This window comes from Thunnus thynnus, chromosome 19 (genome assembly GCF_963924715.1).
Source record: "Thunnus thynnus chromosome 19, fThuThy2.1, whole genome shotgun sequence".
NCBI lineage: Eukaryota > Metazoa > Chordata > Actinopteri > Scombriformes > Scombridae > Thunnus > Thunnus thynnus.
Window position 1 is genome coordinate 20,728,299 of NC_089535.1, and position 14,437 is coordinate 20,742,735.

Genomic DNA, 14,437 nt, shown 5'->3' on the forward strand with positions numbered 1-14,437 from the left:
ACTCTGAACTGTGAACACTACAAGAAATGTCTAATTCTTCTGTTTAATTCTTAACATTTATCTTTAATCTTTTTCTAAGTAGGAAAATGCAAGTGGTTGAAATAACTGCACTTGTTGCCAATGAAGTTTCACCTGTTTTCAGTTTTAAGAGATTACATTTTTTTTTAAATAATCTTACAGCAGTTTCAAGATATTGCAGTTTATTCAAGAAAATGTTTCATGTTTGACTGATTGCAGTGAAATGTCACCTTTTGCAAAATGTTTGCACAAGCAAAATAAGATGTCTAGCAAGTCTCAATGCTAGACTTTATTTAAATGTCATTTTTTTGCAGTTTGTGTGTGTGTGTGTGCGCGCGCGCGCGCGCGCGCGTGCGTGCGTGTATGTGACGTCATGTGCAGACAAAGGTCCTATCCTGTCGAGTGTGTGTGGCAGTCGGTCGGTCAGAGAGAGAGAGAGAGAGAGAGAGCTTAGCGGAGCCGCCGCGCCAGCGCAGAGAGGCACGGAGACACAGCAAAGAGCATCAAGGCGACTTCTTCTGGGAAAAAAATAAATAAAACAAGTTTTTTATAAAAAACAAAACAAAAAAACAACCACGACGTACTGTTGGGGAAAAAAACGGAGATATTGCTTTTCTGCTCGGACATAAAATGAAAGGGTTACCTGGGTGTATGTTGGATTTGGAGTCTTATATTACACCGCTGCGACTTTGACACAAGAGTTGCGCAGGAGTCTCTAGGAGTTGTCTGTTGGAGGAATTTCAGGCTCCCAGAATCAAACTTGAGTCGGACATCCAGGAACCGGTCAGGCAGTGAGCTAAACTACCTACCTACTGCTCTCACTGGAAAAATAGACGATGTAAGTATATATATTTTTCTGCTCATTGATCGAATCCGTATAAATTCACTTGTGGTCCACAGAAAAAAAAAAGTTAGGGTTTTTTTTTCTTTGGCTTATCTTAGTGCGTCTTCTTGTGCATGCTGGATGTGGGCATCTGTACATAATCAAAGTATACCTGCCACGTAGACGTGGCGAGAAAGCGTTCGGTTCAGATAAAGGCTTTGATGGCATAAGCAGATGCCTGAATCTGCTGTGCGCTCCGTTATTTCGATAGGAGGGCGCTCGTTTGTGCGCCTATAGAGATTGAGACCGGGGACGCGGCTGGAATGAGGGACTTGTTGCGCCAGCGCTGGGGTCTTTATCAAACTCTGGGATTGGAACAATATTTGTGGAAGGAAGTGAGCGAAAAAAAAACAAGCGGGCGTTGGGTCCGGGAGTAAAAGTTTGACATCTGTGTTGATTTTCCACGCTGATCTGCATTCAGAGAATGTGTTTGGAATTTGGGTTTTTCTTTTAGTTTTCTTCATTGAATCTCTTCCTCTCCCACCATAATGTAAGCCCACTACAAAGGCTTGTAACAAGTTATCCAGCATCAGTTATCATCCAAGAGGAAATACTTCTGTTGTCAGTTTCATAAATTGAAGGTGTGATTGCTAAAACATGATGACCAGGCCAGCAGAGTATTGATAGTCCTCAAACATTTCTTGTGGTGTTGGCATCTTCCCAAAGTATACGCCTTGATGCTGTCTACTACCGGCAGGAGTCAATACACCGTGCTGTGCCCTGGACTCAGGCCCTGAAATTCAACAACAATTTCTTGAACTATCTTAACTTCTCACTGAACTCTGTCAAAAGGCGTGACACTGGCAAAAAGCAGGGTTTCTACATGTATGATTTTCAGGCAGACAGGCAGTGTTGACCTCACCTGCTCAGAGGATGGAGATAACTCATAGATATTGATGTACTCAGAGTCATATCTGAGTTGAATGCCTGTGATTATTTTACTTTTTCTGTCAAAATAATCCAGAGTTTCACAGTAAAAAGTCATTTTTTCATTCATCTGAACGCTGCTTATGAAGAGGATTGTCTTGTGCAACTATCACTGCTGTTAAGTGCATGGGGGTGGTATAAATGCAAATGAAGCTGCACACTGTGGATAAGAAACAGTCAGCAGATTCATAGAGGTCACAAAAGCTCTGCTGCACTTGTGAAGTGTATCATGACTCTTACGGAAGAACAGCAACATTTTAAAAGCTTGTTTTTTTTCTGCCCAACTACTGATGGTTGATAAGGCTGCCCAACATTTTGGTCCAAAGCAGAATAATTCAATAACTACTGGTCAGACTGCTGTGAAACTTTGTTTTTGTGTCCCCAGTGGAGAAATCTCTATGGAGACCACTAACATGTCATTTAGAGCAGGTCAGGTCAAAATTTTCACTTGACCAACAATTAAGTCTGTGACAAAGAAACTATTGGGTAGACAATATTTGCTGTGTATCTGCAGGATGAATTTTAATGCTTTTGGTGACCCCCTGGTCTTTCCTTCTAGTGGCATCACAAGGCCAAAATTTTTTGTCAAGAATTTACCTGCTGATTGTTGTGCCCCCTTGAGATTCCTTCATTGCAACTGTCAGGCCAAAATTTACATTTAGTCTATCTCACATCTCTAACGGACAGATAATATACTGAGCACTTTTCTGGTCCCCGGAAGGAAGAGGCGGCATAGACCTGAAATTTGGGTTAAGTTCTCATCCACCTTTGCATTTGTGTTGGCGGTAGCTTCAACTTTGTCATGTGTTCCAACAGACACAATTGGCCAGGTGGGAAGTCAGATGAGGGTTCTTGTCAGTTTGTTGGTGCACCAAAGCTTCTTACTGGTTAGTTGGGGTGCCTGCACAGTAGGGGTAAAACTGTGGGGGGGATTGGACGAACCTCCCATGCTCATCATTGGTAGGTCACACTCCTTATATACTGTAGATTTAGCAGCAACAAAGATTGCAGTGTTTAGGGGCTAAAAAAAGGGCAGATAAAAAAAGAAGTTCTCTGTCCATTTTGGTCATTACATGACATTTCCTTTATTGCTTCCTTAATTACAAATTATCTTTGTTTACAAAAAGCAAACAAACAAGAACAAATGGCTGGATTACCATGAAATTTGCTCTGGATAATTTTCATCCCCACAGGAGTTTTGATGATCCCGTGGCCTTTCCCTTTAACCCAAATTTCCACATGCACCCAAGACATGATGTGATAACATAACAGAGTTGCTAGTTAAGCCTTTTAACTGATTGTAAAGGTCTTCTGTAAAAAAAAATTAAAAAAAATAAAAAAAGCCAAATGCTTCCTAAATGCTGCTGTTGCACTTTTGATGTAACCTAATTAATATTGATCTGTGGCTCAAATGGTACTCATTTGTGTGTGTGTGTGTGTGTTTGTGTGTGTGTGTGTGTTTGTGTATTCACATGAGAGAGCCAGAACAGTTTACCTACCACCCATTGCCACCAACCACAGGGGGTTTTTGATGTTATAGTGGGGTGTGAAAACCATTTACATTTCTTCTGATAGATTAGGTTAGAGGATCTCAGGCTGTTTTAATTATAGAATCAACACGGCCCTCACAAAATGAGATTTTCTTACAGCTGAAACTCACAACAGTTTTCTTAAGGAGTCACATATGTTGACTGTTGACTTAATACTTTGCAAAGAATAGCCTTTTTCCTGATTGAAATACAACTTATATATATGTATATTATATATAACTTTTGAACAATTTTAATTTTGGAACCCATTTTAATGATCTATGTGGAATCTGATGTATATTGACTGTAAACTAGGCTGAGACTCATCCAACAGCTACAGCTGGAGGTGGGGAACTAGAACATGGTCTCCAGCATTTTCAGCCTGGGACTGAAAATAAGATATTTAACCTTTCCACTTTGGACATGAAGAAAGATTATTATTTCTTGTTGGGAAATTCCTCAGAAATAGGGCCCACAGCCCACTTGGTGCCCTGAAATATTGAACAAAGCCCCTTTTTGTTGCATATAGATATTTCATAATTCACTAATTCTTGCCAACATTTGTGAAAAAAACACATCAAGTCAATTCCTCACTGCACGGTTTAAAGACCAGGAAAAGACAGACAAGAAAAAGAAGAAATTAAAGACATTGAAGTCTCTATCTAAGTATCAAGTGGATGGAATTGACTCATTTCACAAATTAGCTCAATTTTCAAGTCAATTTAGTGGCAGCTATTCCATCTTTGCAAATCTAAATGCGCATTATGCAACATTGTACCACAAGAGTGCCTGCTGCAGAGGGTTATAAGGAAAGAGGAGAGAAGTGAAAAATAGAGATGACAGGAAAAGATACGAGGAAACAAAGAGATAACATTGAGTTAGAAAAATAAACATGTCGCCTTTGCATACATACTTAAACCAATCTGTAAACGATAAGGGTTTAAAGTGACAAATACTGCGCTCCAGTAAGATTTAACAAATAATATTTTACTTCAGGTACAATATTTAAAAATATTTCCGACTGATTTTTTTCTCTCATGTATCTTTGGATTTAGCCATATTACTTTTCAGTGGTTAATCATACTGTGTCACCATGGATATGACACACCAGCGCTCCAGATATGGGGGCAGGGTTGTTAAGAACTTAGTGGTTTCCTCAGTAACCACACAAGCAACGCAATCATTAAGTTCTGATTGATAGATTTGACAGGATTGCAAAAACATGCTCATCCCAAAGTTATTCCACAACTTGTGAAATATGTTGAAACGCAAAAGGAAGTTTTAAGGGAGACGTTGATTCTTCTGACCTCCAACCCTCCTCGCTCAAACTTAACTAAACTCCCATTGCAAAGACTTATTGTCTCTCCTGAAGATGACTGTTTTATGTTTCCCTACATGAGCTCTGACATCCGTCAAAAGAAAGGGTCCTTGGAACATCTGTGTTTTGATTACTGAAGGCATGATTTCTCCTCCCCCTCATCTAAGGACCCGCATTCCACCCAGTCTTCCTCCCAAGGTCCAGATTGCTTCCACATTCATGCAGGTGACAGAGTTGCACTGTGTAAGCTATTATGGCAGAAATTAAGTTTCCTTTAAAGCCATCTGAACAGGGAAAGCAAGAGTTCTACTGCTGTTCAAACTGCTGTAAGAATTACAAAAAAAGACACAAAGAGTTGTATTATTACTAACATTATCTCCAAAGTGCTCTTTGTATTTGTGTGCTTACACATGCATGCTTGTGGAGATCTAACTATGTTTCTTCTTTAGTTGTCAGCTTGTGTGAGGAAATGAGGTCAGACCACTTCTACTTCTTCAACTGGTGATCATGATGAAGTCGGTGACCACATTTGATGCCTTAGAAGCATGATGAGCCACAATACAGTTTCCCCCTTGCAGCGCTTCCCCTGATCATGCTTTTGGTTTGCAGTGCTTTGCGTCTTGCTGGTGTTAGGTGACACACAATGCCAATCACATGTGTGCCAGCAAGTGACACTCTTATCAAAAGCAGCTAGCTACTCTCAAAATCATAATTAATCTAAAAAGCTATGCTGAAACAGCTGTCCCACTAATGTTCGTACATATTTGGTGCTTTTTGTTTATGTGGAGGTTATTTTTGTGAGATCAAGTAGCTCCAGGTGGCCCACAACAACCACTGCTAGGCTTTCCTCACTTTTATTGTTTACAGTTCAGTTGGGAAGGCACTTTTGTGTATTTTTTCAACACGAAGCAACACTCCGCCAAAAGGCAATCCTCAAATGCTGCCTCTACTGCTAAAACTGCAGGAGACCAGATCAGATCTGATCAGAGCAGATATCTTTGTAACTATATATCAAAAAAAGTTAAATACTTGCATCGGTAGTCATTCAGTGTAGGGCTGAGACATTGATTTCAGACATATTCTATGCACATGTTAAAATAGAGCTCTGTGGGTGTGAATAGTGTCCACCTCAATTCTGTTGGAGGAATGTCTGTTTTTTTTTTTCAAGCGCTACCTGGTTGCAATAATACAGAAATTCATTGATATACAAACAAAGGTTGGAGGCAAAGAACATCATGACTAAGTAGAGTGGCATTTCCTTTACCAAATCTGTTTTTTTTCCAGGACTCCTTGGAGTGTTTTATCACATATACAGTTTGTACACAGTTTAACCAACTGTTTGAGATGTCCTGTTTAATTTCAATAGTGGCTGTGGAATAATTAATGATAAATTAGTGTAGCCCGTTGTTGACTGATTTTTGTTGACTGATTCAATTGTCTTAGTAGACATGCTCCCAACTTATCTGTTCTTGCTTTTATGTTTTACATGAACATACAGCAGGTATATGTTCATGTTTATGCATAAGGATGCATCAAGGTTCTTCTTGAAACCCCCCTGGTCCTCGCTCATCGCTTATCTCAGTTAATGTAAAAATAAGCCGTGGTTTTACAGGAAGCTGTTCTTGTGGGTTTGTGACATTACTGCCATTGTGTGTGTTGCGAGGGAGTGACAGAAAACGACAAAGAGGGTAGTATAGGGTAGTAGACGCTTTTGACATCTTTATCTTTCACTGTGGTTACTGTAAAAAATTGAGTTTGACGATAACATGTTGGGAGCAAACGCAGGAATACTTTATCATATGTTCCAGTGCTTCTCTAACTTTTTGGCTCACAACATGCCCCGTCACAGGCTTCTAGCGTGGAATATTTCCATCAAAAATAATTTCCCTTTCCAGGTTGCTACAGGATTTGTTACTGAGCAAAAAGAACAGCTAGTAGTATAGTAGAGAGTCATAAAGACAGAGAAGCAGACAGGCACTTACCCATACACACACAGCTTTGTACCCATACACAAGTCTGTTTTTTAAGGTCTCAGCATAGCTGTTGCGCACCATCTCCTCTGCAGACTATGTGCACTGTCCTCAACCATTGATGTGTATATAAAGCGCTGTCGTCCTTGCAGGAGTTGCCACTGTGCTCCAACACTGTGGTTAGCACTGTGGACAACTCTGCAGAAAACAAACTGGAAAGCCACCTGGAAAGTCTATGTTTTCCTTTGTTGTTTTTAAAGTTTTCCTCTGTTTGAATGCTGAAAGTTGGGTGCAACCAATAAACCAGAGGTTAGTACAACAATCTAACCAGCAGTCCTCTTGATGTTTGTTGTCAAATATGTCCTCCAAATAGTCACCTATTGAGAAGCTGATTAAAAAATATAACCAACAATTCAAATCAGCTGTTGGTCACTCAGGCCACGAGCTAAGCATCAATGAGTGACCATGATGTTTAAAATTTCGAGAGCACAAGCCGCAATGACGCAATTTCAGAGGCTCGTGCTGGCGGCCACTAGAGCGCATCAGCTGATGAAAAAAACATGCATTGGCCCTTACTTTATGGGGGCGTTGAGACATGAATCGCTTCCTCACTCCTTGCTTCCCAGCTGACCTCTTGTTAATTTTCTCTCCTTGCAAAGTCTTTGTTCCTCGTGTCTTCTGTGCTGTGTGAGTATGTGAGGGCAATGTGGGTTAAGAACATGTAGAGGGTGTCTGAGAGCAGTCATGGATGGAACATCCAGAAAGAGGAACTAGAATGAGCAGGAAGAGGAAATTATTTTTCAGCAACGGTCATGAATATCTCTGAGTTACTTACATCTCAAACACAGTAAGCAGTAAATTCTGCTTAGCTATTGTACTCTGAAACACACTGAACACTGAACGCTCAAAAACAAATCACAAAACAAAGACATGAGCTCCCCTTTCAAATGCAAAAACTTGTGTTCAAATGCAGCTATGAAGTCACTCTGTCAGCTTCAGTTACAATATATTACCATTTGCCACGCTCAGTTATGGCCTTCTTGCTGACTCATCTGTATTCAGCGTTACACTGATGTCAGCAAGTAGTGATATTTTTTTGTCGACTATGTTGTTGCAGTGACTATGAGATTACATCGTTGCCCCTCTGCTTTAATTTGAGTGTGTTTACATCCACATCAAGTGTAGCACAATAGTGTAGTATTTATGGCAGGTTTATGGCATGCTTATTTCTAGAAAGCAGTAGAGTGTTGCTCTTGTGTTATTGATTGGGGTGCTGAATGTAGGAATGATCTTGTGTGCATCTTTTATTTTGCTGCAGTAGTTTTTAAAGTTTTTTTTTTGTGAAATTGAAGACACAGAGTTTTCCCAGATGTTGAAGTCATTTCAGACACAACAGCCTCTGCTGCATGTCAATCTGCAATGTTAAATCAAGTGCAGTAGATATTTATATAAGTTTCCATTCCCTCCGCCCATATTTCCACCTCAGTGCCTTAAAATATTGCATGAGCACAAACATGCAATTTTTGGCATTGCTGTTTTTTCTTTTTCATTTTACCAGCTCAAAACCTTTGTCATCCCTTACATATGGACAAATGCGATTTGACTGTTTAGTACCTGAAAAAAAACTGTATGTCCCACTTTGTTTCCTAAAATTGATTAATCAAAACAAAACTTAAACAAAAAAATGTTTTAAAAAAAGTTTTTCAACTGAATCAAAAAATGAAATATATCATTAACTTAAGCATTTGAAAAGATTGTCCGGTCTGATGAGACAAACATTGAACTCTATGTCTGGCAAACACCAGCTACTGCTCATCAACTGACTACTACTATCCTCACAGTGAAGCATGGTGGTGGTAGCATCATGCTATGGGGTTGCAGGACGGGGATACTAGTCAGACTTGAGGGAAGGGTGATTGCAACCAAGCACAGAGAGGTCCTTGAGGAAAACCTGCTTTCAGAGGGACACTACATCAGACTAGGTCCAAGGTTCACCTTTCAGCATGGCAACAGCCTTAAGCATACAGCCAAGAAAACTCTTGAGTGGGTTCGGGGTAAGTCTCTGAATGTCCTTGAATAGTCCTGCCAAAGCCGGACTTGAACCCAAGAGAACATCCAATATGACTGAGCTTGAGAGGCTCTGCCCAGAAGAATGGGTGAAACTGCCCAAAGCTTGTAGAGACTTACCCAAAAAGACACAATTGCTGCCAATGATGCCTTACCAAGAGTAGTGAATAAAAGCTCTGAATACTTAATAAATGAGAGATTTTTATAAACATGTTTTCTCTATGATTATCTCTTATTATTCTCTTGTCATTATGGGTTATTGTGTGTAGATGAAAAAGTTCATTTGATCCATTTTAAATTAAATCTGTAACATAACGTGTGCAAAAACTGAAGGGATCTGAAAACTTTCAAAGCCACTGTATCTCTTTTATTCCCTCTTTTTATTTTTTTTCTTTGTCTTCTACTTTGTAACTTGCTTCCTTGCTTTTTGCCTTCAGTCTGGTCTCCAGCAAGTGAAACACACTCTCAGTTAGACTGAGGTCAAGTCATTGGATTGGCTAGTTGAGAGCATTCCACGACCAGGCCATAAAAACTCCTTGGTTGTCTTGTCTGTGTGTTTAAAAACATTGCATTTTCTTAAAATTAGGAATTTGGACAATAAAGATATGAAGACCCTCAATCTTAAAGCCAGAACTTTACTTTAAAATTGTATACTGAAATAGGGACAGTCTGCAGTCTCATTGCTTTATTATCTATTTGCATGAAAGGCTGTTATACCCTTTTGAATTGTAATCTGTAGTGTACACAAACTTTTCAAATTTAATTTCAGTGCAAAACATGGCTTCATGCAAGAAAATGTTTAACCAGTTTTCATAGTGATTTTGACAGTCCAGAGAATTCAGTGATGAATTTGAAGAACGCTTTTGAGTCAAACCCTGAAATCTCTGAAGAGCACACTGACGCAATCCCATATTGCATCTGAGCTACGGTGATGTCATGTGTGGAATCTGTCTCCAATAGTGTGATTTCATCAGTGACTGAACACACCCAGCAATAAACTGCAAAGAAACCTGACACATACTGTATGGTAGAGGTAGTTTACTTCGACCCAATCAGAAATAATTTATTACACAACTGTAAATGTAAAGTAGCTCTCACATACTGTATCATATTGTAAGAGTTCCCCCAATTCCTCTTGTTCTGCGTCATACTGTGGTGGGAAGCTTGTCTTTCTAAAAAACCACCAGACAACATCCACATTTCAGTCAGGTACTGTAAATGTTATGTTTTTCAGTTCCTTGGTTTCACTCCATGTGTGTACCATGCTTTTATTATTAGTATATGTGTGCATGTTAATGTTTGAAAGAGTGTCAGAATAGTTTTCAGAAATTGCATTTACCATTGTAAGCACAATCACATGCTCCTATTACTCAATGATCTAAATTTATTTCATACGCCCTAATCTTAAACTTAACCAGCAGTACATGCCAACTTTTATGCCTAAATTCACACCAGGAGTGACACATGTGTTCCATGAGATGCATGACTGATTTAATTCCTTAAATTCTCCAAAAACACTTCAAAAACTCTTTGGGTATGGTTGGTCATTCACCCTGAAATGATACTGAAAGAAGTGAAGACCACTCACAATGATCTCTCCTCACAAATACCTGTTTCATAGGAGAAATGCAAAGACCTGCGTTTGACCCAGATGCAAATATAGAACAAGATAAATGTGGGAGGGGTGTATTAAAATATTGCTCTATGCCACCAATAGTTGTCAAAAACTGCACATATGCCACTAAGTTTAGGTGTACACACCATGTATTTGTGTCATACAGCTTACACTTATCCTGCTCTGAACTGCATTTCTAAAGGCTTTTCAGGGATTAATTTCATGCTTATATTTTTTTCCTGCCATTTAGCCTGAAAACCTGCTTTACCAAAACATGTGGAACAGATCATAGCAGAAAGACCTTACAGCAAATAAGCTTATTAGATGGACATTTGCAAAATGAAAGGGTGTGTTATATGCTGCTCCGCAGATAATAACCCATGGGTTGGATTTCTGTTGTCACTAGACTTACCCAAGCTATGATCCCAGAAAAAATTTATAGTCAAATTAAAATTCCTTTAATATGTTTTATATGTTATTTATGATTCTGGCTGTTATTTAGAAATACAACATTGCTTTCAGTGGCTTTAGACAAACCAGAAGCCACTGTGAAACCCACTTAGTCTGCCTGTGTAGAGTAGTATGTAATTTAGCAGCAACAAGTTAACTCCTTCACTGTGGGGAATGAAATGTGTCAGACTTCTTACAAGAGGAAATGCTCAAGAAGTGCTTCTGTCGGTGGTTTGATGAAATGTTGCCTCTGCTTCTGCAACTGTGTGATTTTCATATTATCCACAACTTTCTTTAATTGTCACTTACAGTGACTGTTTTTTTTATGTTTCTACGATAATATTCTAGTCAGATTTCCCTAATGCCACTGTTTTCTTTTGTAATAATAATAACACATTTTATTTATAGAGTGCTTTTCAAGGTACTCAAACACACTTTAAGTTAAAAGGATCATAAAAAAAAACAAAAACAAAAAAACAACACACTAAAAGCACAACATAGCACATGACATTAATCACACACTAAAAGGAGTTCTAAAAAGGTGAGTTTTGTGTTTTGAACATAGATAGGTCGGTGCAGTCACAGATGTATTTATTGAGAGAGAGTTCCAGAGGGAGGGGGCAGCTGTGGAGAAGGCTCTCATAACCCAGGTCCTGTGCTTGGTCTTGAGTATGGGAGACAGGAGGTTGGCGTCAGAGGAGTGGAGGCCGTGGAAAGGAGCGTAGCAGTGGAGCAGGTTGGTGAGTTAGGTGAGGCCCTGGTTATGGAGGGCTTTGTGAGTGAAGAGAAGGACTTTGAACTTGATCCATTGTGGGACAGGGAGCCATTGGAGGTTCTGTAGAACAGCAGTGATGTGGTCACGGGAGCGGGAGTGGGTGAGCGGGCGAGCAGCAGAGTTCTGGATGTACTGGGGTTTATTCAGGACATTGGATGATGTGCCATAAAGAATGCTGTTAGAGTAGTCAATGCTGGATGTGATGAAAGCATAGGTCAAAGTCTCAGCAGCAGAGAAGGAGAGTGATGGGTGGAGATGGTTGGTGATTATATTGACGTGGTGTTCAAAAGAGGTGAGGCTAAAGTTGTGAGTGGTTTTGGTGAGGGATTTGGGACTGATGATAATGATATCTGATTTATCACAGTTTAGTTTTAGAAAGTTGACTTGCATCCATTTAATTTCAGTGAGGCAGTTGGTTAGAGTTAGAGTGAGTTGCAGTAGTGATGGATTTAGTGGAGATGTAGAGCTGGACATCATTGGCGTAGCAACGGCAGTGGAGACCATGACGATGGATGATGTTACCAAGGGAGAGCATGTAGAGGATGATCAGGAAAGGACCAAGCACTGAACCCTGGGGGACGCCTTGGGACAGAGGAGCGATGAAGGAAGAGCAGCTGTTGATGTTGATGAACTGTCTGTTTGTGAGATATTACCTTAGCCAGGAGAGAGCAGTGCCAGTGATGTTGAGGGTGGATTCAAGGCAGGAGAGAAGAATGGTGTGGTTGATGGTTTTGAAAGCTGCAGTGAGGTTGAGGAGGACGAGAGTGCTGAAGTGACCAGAGTCTGAGGACAGGAGGAGGTCATTGGTGACTTTAAGAAGGGCTGTTTCTGTCCTGTGCTGTGTGTAGAAACAAGATTGAAATGGTTTGAACAGATTATTGGCGATGAGGTGGGCTTTGAGTTGGGAGGTGACAACACATTCCAGTATTTTTGACACAAAGGGGAGATTTCAGATGGGCCGGAAATTGCTGAGGATATCAGGGTTGAGTCCAGGTTCTTTCAAGATAGGGGTGAGTATTCTGCTTTATTCTGGTCATGTCACGTAAAGTCAAATATTTTCTCGTCTGATAAAAACCCACTCTATTCTATTCAAGTCAAACCAAGTCAACTATTGTCTACTTTATGAAAAATAAATTCTACTCTATTCAAGTTTAGTTGAGTCAAGTCAGATTTTAATTGTCGCTGTCAAGCTCTGGTTACTTGACCATGGTTTTTTGGCTTTTCTACAATAATATTCCAATTAAATTTCCCTAATTCTGTTTACTCTAGTTGAGTTGCATCAAGTTAAATATGTTCTAGTCTATGAGAAAAAACATGTTGTGTACTTCTTGAGTTGAGTGAAGTCAAGTCAAATATGGTCTAGTCTGTTAGGCAAAACACATATTCTATTCTACTCCAGTCGAGTCTAGTCAAGTACGGTGTGGTCAATGAGAAAACACATATTCTGTTCTATTCAAGTTAAGTGGAGTTGAGTGAAGTCAAGTCATGGTCTACTCTGTTGAACTTATGCATTTCAGCAACAAGGAAGTGCTCTGACTTCATAATTTTGTTGTTAACTTCCTGTCTGCATCAAAAGTGGAGAAATTTTGAGCTGTGTACATTGATATCTGAAGCTTGTGATCACCTTGCACCTACATTTTAGAAAATATCTGAATAGTTTCATAATATTCAGCGTGAAGGGTCAACAGAGCTGAAAGAACGAAAGAGACTGTTTTATAGCAGTCTGACAAATATTGACTGCTGACATTGGTTCTGCTACACAGCACTGGGATCAGCTTGTCATGTTAGTCATGGTGATTGGTCAGAGTGTGTTGGTATTTGTGTTTTATTACGTGCTCATAACAATATGATATCATAGCAGAAGTGGGGCTGCTCAAAACATGCTTAGAAAAATACTTGTTCATCCAAAACACTGAGAGCACAGAGGAGGCTCATTAAACATAACATAAATTTGTCCCAAAGATCGTCTTTTAAAACGGTTATCGAAGTCAAGAGACCAAACAGGAAATGGAACAAATAAAAATATGAGTGGGCTGCATCAGGTCAAAATACATTGACTGAACATATTTAATGTGAGTTGTGTCTTTGTGTGCCAAGATGGAAGTGCTTAAGTGGTTGGAGGAGTATCATCCACTGATGAGCCGTGAATCAGCCTGTCATGGCTGCAGTCACACATGACTCAACACCAACTCCCAATCCAACCGTTGTACTGAGCTCTGCCGGTACACAGCAACAGTTTGAGAGTAAGTGTGAGGGTGTGTGTGGTTCGTGTGTACTTGTGCATGATGTTAAAGAGAAAGTCAAAGAATGAAAGCCTATGTGTGCAAGTGTTTGTGTGTATTCTGGGTCGTAGAAGTCCTGTTTCTCTGCTTTCTGGGGTGGGAGAATGGGAACAATGGGCGCATTGTGTAGAGAGTTGGCAAAGAGGACGGGGGAGTGGGGGTGGAGGAGGAGGAGGAGAGAGGTGGAAAGGATAGGAGGAGACAGGAGATGAGAGCTGAAGAAAAGGGAGAGGGGAGAAGAGGAGAGGTCAGTGGGGGAAAGGAGGTATAAAGTGAAGAGGAGAGATAAGGAGAAGTTAAGATGTGGGACAACAGAGAACATGTGGAATGAAGTAGGGGTGAACGGAGTGACAGAGGATGGGACTGTTTGGAAAAGAGGTAAGGAGAGAGGAAATGAAGGTGACAGAAAAAAGGTGAGGTAGAGAGGTTCGACTATGGAAAAGGAAAGGTAGGAAGGAGAGGAAAGAGAAAGAGAGTGAAGGAGAAGTGAGAGGGCTGAGGTGAGAGAGGAAAGAGGAGATTGAAAAGGAGGACAGTGTGGAGAGGTGGGAGGAGAGTTAAGGGGGCACAGAAACAAGGTGAAGAGAGAAAGGAGAGAGAAAG

General features: G+C 40.2%; 1 protein-coding gene across 1 annotated transcript in view; it reads left to right on the forward strand.

Annotated features, from left to right (window-relative positions):
* Positions 1 to 382: 382 nt before the first annotated feature.
* The window catches only part of lpar1 (lysophosphatidic acid receptor 1), a 38,892-nt gene continuing 24,837 nt past the window's right edge, over positions 383 to 14,437 (forward strand). The window contains exon 1 of the mRNA XM_067575383.1: positions 383 to 856. The gene's annotated coding sequence lies outside the window, so the exon portion shown is untranslated. The remainder of the gene's footprint in view (positions 857 to 14,437) is intronic.